This window comes from Panthera leo, chromosome B1, assembly GCF_018350215.1.
Source record: "Panthera leo isolate Ple1 chromosome B1, P.leo_Ple1_pat1.1, whole genome shotgun sequence".
In the NCBI taxonomy this organism is placed as follows: domain Eukaryota; kingdom Metazoa; phylum Chordata; class Mammalia; order Carnivora; family Felidae; genus Panthera; species Panthera leo.
In genome coordinates, this window is record NC_056682.1 from 135,751,534 (window position 1) to 135,761,812 (window position 10,279).

The 10,279-nt window shown below is 38.5% G+C and overlaps 1 pseudogene; it reads left to right on the forward strand.

Moving 5' to 3' along the window:
• The first annotated feature begins 331 nt into the window (after window positions 1–331).
• Window positions 332–1,108, forward strand: LOC122217084 (annotated as a pseudogene).
• Window positions 1,109–10,279: the final 9,171 nt, after the last annotated feature.

Sequence of the window (10,279 nt, forward strand, 5' to 3'; positions counted from 1 at the left end):
ATTTACATGTGGAAAATTATAAAACTCTGATTAACAAGAACAAAGAACTAAATAAATGGAGGAGATACTTTCATATTCATGGATAGTAAGACTCAATATGTGGTAGTATCAGTTTTACCCAACTTGAGCTATAGATTTTATGCAAATCCAATCAGAATCCCAGCAAGTAATTTTGTGCATATTGACAGACTGATTCTAACATTTATATGGAGAGGCGAAAAACCTAGAGAGCCAACACAATAATGAAGAAGAAGAAAGTCAAAGGACTGACACTACCTGACTTCAAAACTTATTAGAGCTCTTCCAGCTATGGGGGTAGCAGACTACTGCCATGGGCCACATAATTCTGGGGTAGAGGAAGGATGCTGGCTCAGTGTTCCATGCCCACATGAAGCATGGCAAGGGTGCTGCATGTCTGCTTGCCATGGACTTTGCAGAACAGTTGGGCTACATCAGGGGCATCGTGAAGGACATCATTCATGACCAGGGTGGAGGTGCACCCCTCACTGAGGTAGTCTTCTGGGATCTGTACTGGTTTAAGAAGTGGCAGGAGCTGTTCATCACCCCCAAAGGCATCTACACTGGCCATTTTGTGTACTGTGGCAAGAAGGCCCAGCTCAACATAGGCAATGTGCTCCTAGTGGGCACTATGCCCAAGGTCACCATTGTGTGTTGTTTGGAGGAGAAGCTTGGTGACTTGGCAAGTTGGCCAGCCTCTGGGAATGATGCTACTTCATCTCCCACAACCCTGAGACCAAAGAAGACCCAAGTGAAGCTGTCCTCAGCCACCTCAGAAATCAAGGTCATTTCTTCAGCCAATAGAACTATGTTGGTGTGGTGGCTGGAGGTGGCCACGTTGACAAGACCATTCTGAAGGCTGGCTGTGCCTACCACAAGTATAAGGCAAAGAGGAGTTGCTGACCACACATACTGGGTGTGGCTATGAATCCTGTGGGAACATCCTTTCGGAGGTGGCAAGCACCAGCACATCACAAACCCTGTACTATCTGTAGAGATACCCCTGCTGGCTGCATAGTGGGTCTTATTGCTGCCTACCAGACCTGGGGTCTCTGGGGGAACCTAGACTGTGTAGGAGAAAGAGAACTAGGGTTGAGGGACTTGATAAAATCTGTCCTTCTGCCACTAAAACAAACAAACAAACAACCCCTACTTACTAGAAAGCTATAGGAAAAAAGTATGATATTGATGAAAGAATAAACAAATAGATCAATAAAACAGAATACGGTGCTTAGAAAAACACTCACATAAACATGGCATAAACATGGTCAACTGGTCTTTGACAAAGGAGCAAAGGCTATACAATGGAGCAAAGACAGTCTTTTCTTTTCTTTTTAAACATTTATTTATTTTTGAGACAGTGCAAGTGGAGGAGGGGCAGAGAGAAGGGGACAGAGAATCCAAAGTAGGCTCTGTACTGACAGTAGTGAGCCCAATGTGGGACTTGAACTCATGAACCTGAGAGATAATGACATAGGCTGAACAGACTGAGCCACCCAGATGACCTGCAAAGAGTCTTTTCAACAAATGGTGCTGGAACAACTGGGCACCCACATGAAAAAAAAATGAATCTAGATCCAGACCTTACACCCTTCACAAAAATTAACTCAAAATGGATGATAGGCCTAAATGTAAAATGCACAACTATAAAATTTCTAGAAGATAACATTGGAAAAAACTTAGATAACTTTAGGTATGGTGATGACTATTTATTTATTTATTTATTTATTTATTTATTTATATTTATTTGTTTTTTTTACATTTTTCTTTTTTTATATTAATATAATTAATTGTTAAATTGGTTTCCACACAACACCCAGTGCTCATCCAACAGGTGCCCTCTTCAATGCCCATCACCCACTTTCCCCTCTCTCCTATACCCCATCAACCCTCAGTTTGTTCTCAATATTTAAGAGTCTCTTACGGTTTGCCTCCTTCCCTCTCTATAACTTTTTTTTTCCCCTTCCCCTCCCCCATGGTCTTCTGTTAATTTTCTCAGGATCCACATATGAGTGAAAACATATGGTATCTGTCTTTCTCTGCCTGACTTATTTCACTTAGCATAATACCCTCCAGTTCCATCCACGTTGCCACAAATGGCCAGATTTCATTCTTTCTCATTGCCAAGTAGTATTCCTTGTATATATATAGACCACATCTTCTTATCCATTCATCAGTTGATGGACATTTAGGCTCCTTCCATAATTTGGCTATTGTTGAAAGTGCTGCTATAAACATTGGAATACAAGTGCCCTTATGCATCAGCACTCCTATATCCCTTGGGTAAATTCCTAGCAGTGCTGTTGCTAGGTCATAGAGTAGATGTATTTTTAATCTTTTGAGGAACCTCCACACTGTTTTCCAGAGCAGCTGCACCAGTTTGCATTCCCACCAACAGTGCAAGAGGGTTCCTATTTCTCCACATCCCCTCCAGCATGTATAGTCTCCTGATTTGTTCATTTTAGCCACTCTGACCAGCGTGAGGTGGTATCTGAGTGTGGTTTTGATTTGTATTTCCCTGATGAGGAGTGACATTGAGCATCTTTTCATGTGTCTGTTGGCCAGGTGATGACTTTTTTAGATACACCATCAAAGGTATAATCCATCCAAGAAACAATTGGTGAGCTGGGCTTCATTAAAATTAAAAATTTCTGCTCTGTGAAAGACAATGTCAAGAGAATGAGAAGATAAGTCAGAGACTGGGAGAAAATACTTGCAAAGAATACATCTGATAAAAGACCATTATCAAAAATATACAAAGAACTGTTAAAACTCAATGATAAGAAAACAACTTGATTAAAAAATGAGGTAAAGACCTTAACGGTCTCTAAAGAAGATATACAGATGGTAAATAAGCATATGAAAAGATGCTCCACATCATATATGTCATCAGTGAAATGCAAGTTAAAACAACAATGACATACCACTACACATCTATTGGAATGGCCAAACTCCAGAACATTGACAGCACCAAATGTTAACAAAGGTGTGTAGCAATGGGAGCTCTTCATTCATTGCTGGTGGGAATGCAAAATGGTACAGCTACTTTGGAGGACAGTTTGACAGTTTGTTACATTAAACATATTCTTAACATAAGATCCAGCAATTGTGCTTTTTGGTACTTGTCCAAAGGAGTGAAAATTTATGTCCACACAAAAACCCATGCATGATGTTTATAGCAGTTCATTCATTATTGCCAACATATGGAGGCAACCAAGATGTCTTTTAGTTGGTAAAAGTATAAATGAATTATGGTACATCCAGACAATGGAATATTATTCACTGCCAAAAAAATGAGCTATGAAGTCATGAAAAGACATAGAGGAAACTTAAGTGCATGTTACTAAGTGAAAGAAGTCTATCTGAAAAGGTTACATACTATATGGTTGCAATTATATATCATTCTGGAAAAAACAAAACTATGGAGACAGTAGAAAGATCAGTGGTTAACAGGAGTTGAGGTGGAGGGAGGGATGAATAGGTAGAGCACAGGGAATTTTTAGGGCAGTGAAAACATTCTGTCAAATACTACATAATAATGGATACATGTCATTATACATTTATCTAAATTTATAGAATGTACAACACCAAGAGTGAACTGTAATAAAAACTACGGACTCTGGGTAATTAGGATGTGTCAACATAGGTTCATCAGATGTAACAAATATACCGCTCTGTTGATAACAGAAGAGGCTGTGCATGTGTGGAGGCAGAAGACATATGGGAAATCTCTGTACCTTCCTCTTGATTATTCTGTGAACCTAAAACTACTCTTAAAAAAGTCATTAAAAAAGAAAAAGGATAACAGACTTCTGGTTAGCAACAGTGCATGCCAGAGGACAAATGATATCTTTAAAGTGTTGCTGTCAATCTAGAATTATATATCTAGAAAAACTATCAACTGGAAAAGCAAAAGTTTTCTTCTTTCAGACAAAATGTGAGAGTATTTGTCACCAGCATATCTTCATGACAAGCTATATATATATATATTTATATATATATAAATTTCTTCAGGGTCAAGCAAAATGATACCAGATGGAAGCTTGGATCTACAGAAAGTAATGAAACAAATGATAAGTGTGTAGGTAAGTATTAACAATTTTTTTCCCTGCTTTAAATCTTAAAAAAATTATTTAAAACATAATTAACTTTAAAAACCTCCAACTGTGACTGGAAATATCCATTTTTACCTTTATTCTGTCACTTTTTCATGTATTTTGCAGCTTTGCTTTGAAATATATGTGCATTTATGATTTTTATGTCATTCTGATGAGCTAATAATTTTATCATTATTAAATGATGCTAACTGGTAGACTAACTGCCAAGGGTCATGAGGGAACTTTTCGAAGTCATGGAAAAATGTCATATATCTAGATTATGGTCATGATTAAACAAATGTATGTATTTGTCAAAATTTCTCAACATATATACTTAAATTATAGCTCAACAAATATGACTTAGAAACTTCTATATAGCTTCTAAAAATACAAGACAAAATAAAACATGGTAGGTATTAGATGAGTAGAGGTAAAAGAGATCTTGTTAGTTTGCCTGGGTTGTGGAATGTTCTGAGTTGAATTGCACTCAGGATGGGAAAGATGATAATAATCATATCTGGGCTAAAGAGTATGAGCCAAGGTCCGGAGTCAAGAAAGTACAGGGCACATTCAGGGAATAGTTTTGTGGTGGCCAAAGTATAGGAAGGGGGACAGTGAGAGGTCACAGGCAGTTAGATAGGTGGTTGACAGGATTTTTATGCCAAGATGAGTGTTGACATGTTTGTAGATATGAGATTCAAGTGTAAGGAAGTGAGGTGGCTAAATGAAGGAGGTTTCTATAGATGGGGTACAGGAATGGAGTGTTAAGATATGAGGTGAGTTGCCAGCATGCACCTCTACCACTTCTTCAGCTTAGGAGAAAAGAGCGAAAGAAATGGAAGGGGAAAAGCCGGTGAACTGAAGAGTTCAAGTGAAGAAGTCTTCAGCTTCTGTGTAAATTAAGTCATTTGTTACAACCAGGAAGGTAAGAATGGATCAGGAATTTTTAGAGTATACATGTGTGATATTGTGATATAAACTAATAAATAATGTATTTGGTCTTCTATGGTTTCTGGCACAGAGCTCCTAAAACCTTTGGAATTTCCTAAGTATTGAGAGTGTATAAGTTGTCTTTTGTTATGTTAATGCAGTGACTTTTGGAAAGCACCTAAGAATGGGAGTTTGTTGCCAGTGGGGAAAACCGTGTGATTAGAGGGTTGGAACTTTTAATGTTACACCCCCAACCTTCTGGGAGGAGAGAGGGCCTGGAGGTTGAATAAATAAACAATGGCCGATCAGTTAACCAGTCATATCTATGTAAATGAAGCATTTATTAACACTCAAAAGCATTTGAAGAGCTTCCTGGTTGGTGAACAAATGGAGGTACTGGGAGAGTTGCATGCTTGCTCAGTGCCCTCACCTATACCTTGCCATCTCTTCCATCTGGCTGTTCTTGAGTCATATCCTTTTATAATAGACCAGTGAGCTAGCAAGTAAATTGTTTCTCTGAGTTCTGTGAGATGCTTTAGCAAATTAATCAAACCCAAGGAGGAGGTCATGGGAACCTTTGATTTATAGCCAGTTGGTCAGAAGCACAGGTAACAACTTGGGCTTGCAAATGGAATCTAAAGTTTGAGGGGGAGCAGTCTTGTAAGACTAAACTCTTACCCTGTGGAATCTGATGTTATCTCTAGATAGATATTGTCAGGATTGTGTTAAATTGTAGGACGTCTAGGCGGTGTCTGAGAATTGTTTGTTGGTGCAGCACCTTCCCTCCCCCATGTTGGAATTGGTACCAGAATCTATTTAACATGGTTCAGAACAGATGTGTTAGGAGTTAATAAGAGATGATTTATTATATCATACCCCAACTTGTTTCACAGTATACTAGAGTTATGGATGTACTGGGAAAAAAAATGTTTCCTTAGACAAATATTTTGGGAAATGGTGCATATATAATCCCTTTCTGGAAATCCCCACTGCACTCCTGGCTCTACTAAATTCTGCAGAAAAGAGCTTAACTTCATTTAAGCCAGTGGTTTTCAAGCTTAAGTAACCATGGAATCTACCACCCACACTAAATACTCATCAACATATTATGAAAGGATCTCCTAGAAGCCACTTTGCAGAACCTGCACTTAAAAATTGTTGAATTGTATGGAGGCCCTATCAAAGTTAGGTGAGGTGGGTGTACGATAGATTCTGTCAGTGGCATTTCCTTATATTCCCTGGCAATATTCTGCCATCCTGGAGTCAGAGATGAGGAACACTGGGGTGGCTTAGTGTAAGGAATTCTCAAAGTGAGAATGGTCAATTGTAAAATGAGAGTGCCACTACCCCTTCCTTAGTGTCCATGGGATTGAAACTGGGTAGAGAAACAAAAGAAGCTAGATAGTAATGGTGATAGGGAAAAATCTGTTACAATATGGTGGACAGGACTGATAGGGAAATTCCAGTCCCGGACCAAAGACTCCCCTTCTGGGTTCTTCTTCCTACCCCGCTTACAGCGCACCAAATTACTGCTAATGCGGAATGCGGAAGTAACAGACTATAAATTGTTCCTTCTGCTTTTGCTAGCTCGGGACTCAGACTTCTGAGAATGATCTCCTCTGAGTGCCCCACCCGCCTCCTGTGAAATAAACCTCCTGCCTGCCAAGATCTCCCTCCGAGTGCCGAGTGCCGCTTGGTTCTTCGGCCAGGTGATCCAGATCAGGAAAGCAGGGAGCAGGAAAGCAGGGAGGCTGGTGGCCTTTGTGAATATGGGGAGCAGGTTTAATAGGAAGGAATGGGAAAAGTAGAAGGACATGGACAGAGGGAATTTTGAGAGTGTGAGATCAGAAAGCAGTGACACCCTGAGGCCCATTCTTCAGATTCCATTGGGAGTTTAAAAGATATAGAAGTTATTTATTTTAATACACTATCAAAAATCATTTCTGTTGTCATTTTTATAGAGATGACTGGAAGTTTGCTGCAGAGACAGATCAGGCGGTTTTCAATGTGTGTTCGTTTTTGCTGTATCTTTAGCAAAGACCAAATGACATCTAGTCTGAGAAGGCTGACAGCCAACCTTAAATTATTTTGCAATGTAGGATCTGTGTATCTATAGACTGAGGACAATTGCTCATTACTCATATTGATTTATATCAGGCAGTGCAGCGAACATACAATTAATAGTTGACTTCATTGGCAGCCAGCTGTTAGTGCCATAATTTACTATGAGAATGGTTCGGTCCGGGGATGAACAAGAATTATACTGGGAACTGTATTTTTTAGCATTTTAAAGGTCACACTCAACTCTTATTAATTTAGTCAGAGGTTTAGGTTGATTAAAAAAAAAAGATTTTTGCTGATGCAGATTCTCTCACATGCTAATGTGAGGCTAAGCTTAGGAAAAGTCTCTTTTATTTTTTGATTTAAAGTTTCTTTCGATTTTAATGGCTCATGAAAGCCAGATTTGGACTAGATGCAAAATATCTGAAGATACTCATGTAGAAGCTTTCAGGGTCTCAGACATTCTGAAGTCAGAACATAGCAGTCATTTGGCAGCAATAAATATTTTTTGCTTCTTGGAAGAAACACTAAAAGCTACATCAAAGAGATGATCATAGCACAGGTGTAGCTAAAGTTAAAAATCACAAGCAGAGATTTTCTGTGACCATCTTAGCACTTAAAACAAAAAACATATTTATCGTATGCCTACTATGTGCCAAGTTGCCAAGCCAAGCGTTCCACCTATATGATCCCTTTCAATTCCTAAAACAGTTCTGTGAAGTGTTCTTACTACTACTTCTGTTTTGGATAGAAAGGAACTGAAGCTCATGGAAGGCAAAATCATACCGCTCATGAATGGAAGAACATGCAATAGAATCTAGGTGGCCTCACTCTAGTATCTGTGCTCTCAAGTACTACGCTAGGCTGATCTTCTGAATGCAGAAGGAAGTCTAGGAAGTAGGCATTTGGGTGTTTACCAAGTACGGTCTCTGTCTACTCTTTAAGAGTCTAAGACCTAAGAATGTCTCAGAGGATAAAATCTTTGGAGGCAAATGACCTGGGTTCAAACCCCAGTTTTCCTATTTCTTGGCTGTGGTTTAACCTCTATGAAGCGTAGTTTCCCTAGTTGTAAAATAGGCATTATAAAAATAATGTCCATCTTATGAATTTATTTTTTAAAGATTAAATGAGGTAATACATGGAAAGTGCTTAGCAATCTGCCCAGCACACAGTACATTCTTAATACAGTTAGCCTATGATTTACTATTACTTTTGTGAGTGCATAGAAATGACATATGTAAGAAAGAATGCCAGAGATACAGTCCCACAATAAGTTCTTTCAAAGCTGGGATTGGATAGGGCATTTAATGAGGGCTCACTCATTCTATCATTTTGGGGGGTGGTTTATTGTTGTATATACAAGCACTATATGACTCCTACTGGGACAATCTGAGCATTTAAATGATCATAATAACTTTTCACCCCTTGAATAACACAGGTATTCATGAGACCACACTGATATAAACAAATAGGAAAAAGGAAAGACTGTGTTAGAGTAGAATGCCAAATGATATATATAGAAAGAATGATGGAGTCAGAAAAATTACCATTTGGCAAATGTCATGGTAATATTGATTCCTGCAAGAATCATCAATAAATGTTAGAAGCTACTTGGTACAAGTTTGATGAAGAACAGGATATTTATGTAGTCTCATAGTATCTTTCTACAAAATACTTATTAACTGCAAAGGAAAAATAGCAACTTTATAGTGGAGAAACCACGTGATGAAAGGTAATATCACAGTAATGGAGCAGATGAACATCATATGCTTCTTAAACATGATGTACTGAAGTGGACATAACACCACTTCCATGTTAATACTGCCAAATAATCTAGCTTTAATATAGTCATGAGGAATTCTCAGGTAAAACCAAATTGAGAGATTTTCAAAATAGTTTGCCAGTTTCATTAAAAATGGTTGAGGTAAGGGCATCTGGGTGGCTCTGTCGGTTGGGCATCCAACTCTTGATTTCAGCTCATGTCATGATCCCAGGGCTGTGGCATCAAGTCCCACTCAGGCTCTGTGCTAAGCATAGAGCCTACTTGGGATTATCTCTCTCTCTCCCTCTGTCCCTCTCTCTCTCTCTCTCTCTCAAATAAATAAATAAAAAGTTAAAAAAATGGTCAAGATGGGGAAGCTGGGTGGCTCAGTTGGTTAAGTGTCTGACTCTTGATTTCGGCTCAGGTCATGATCTCACAGTTAGTGAGTTTGAGCCCCACATCGGGCTATTTGCTGACAGCATGGAGCCTGCTTGGGATTCTCTGTCTCCCTCTCTCTGCCCCTCCCCTGCTCACTTTCTCTCTCTCTCTGTCTCTCAAAAATAAATAAATAAACACTTAAAAAAATTTAAAAAAGATATTTAAAAGGTCAAGGTAATGAAAAAAAATAGACTAAGGACCTGTTCTAGATTAAATGAGACTAAAGAGACGTGGCAGCTAAATGCAATGTGTGATATTTGATCAGAGATTTGTTTTTCCTATAAAGAACATTATTGGGATAATTGGTAAAATAGGAACAACTTCATGTAGGTTAGATAGTAACATGGAATCAATATTATTTTCTGGGTTTTGATAATTAGTTATGGTAGAGAATGTATTCGTTTTTAAGAAATATATACCAGTTATTTGAAAGGGACAATACGTTACATTTAAGACATGTTATGTGTAAGTTACAATGTTCCATAAGAATTATATAAATAGATTTTGATCTTAGGAGGAAGTTCCAATATAGAACTTGAAGTCATTGAGATATAGGTGGTGTTTGAAACCACCGAAATGGATGAGATTTCCTGGATAGCAAGAATAGTGTGTAGAGAAAAGAAAATTGGGAATTTCGTTGCCCCAACATGTCGCTAACTAGATACATTTTGTGCTTCTGTCCTTCCTTTTCTCCATTTCAGGCTCTGAGGATTATTTAACAGGAGAAACAGATTGTGGAACTGTAGAAGTCCAGCCTCCCAAACTACAGTTGTGTGTCTGCTCTGATTTTGGTTTTAGAAACAGTAGTAGTTACTGTGAGACAACCAGAATGTATGCTGTTTCTTGTTTTCAGATTGGAGGGTGCCATAATCAGGTAAGAAAAGATCAGAGCTTTTAAAAGTTTACCACATTTAGAAGAGACAAGCTATTTTTATTGACTAGGTGGAAAAATCACATGAGAAAACAGAATGAT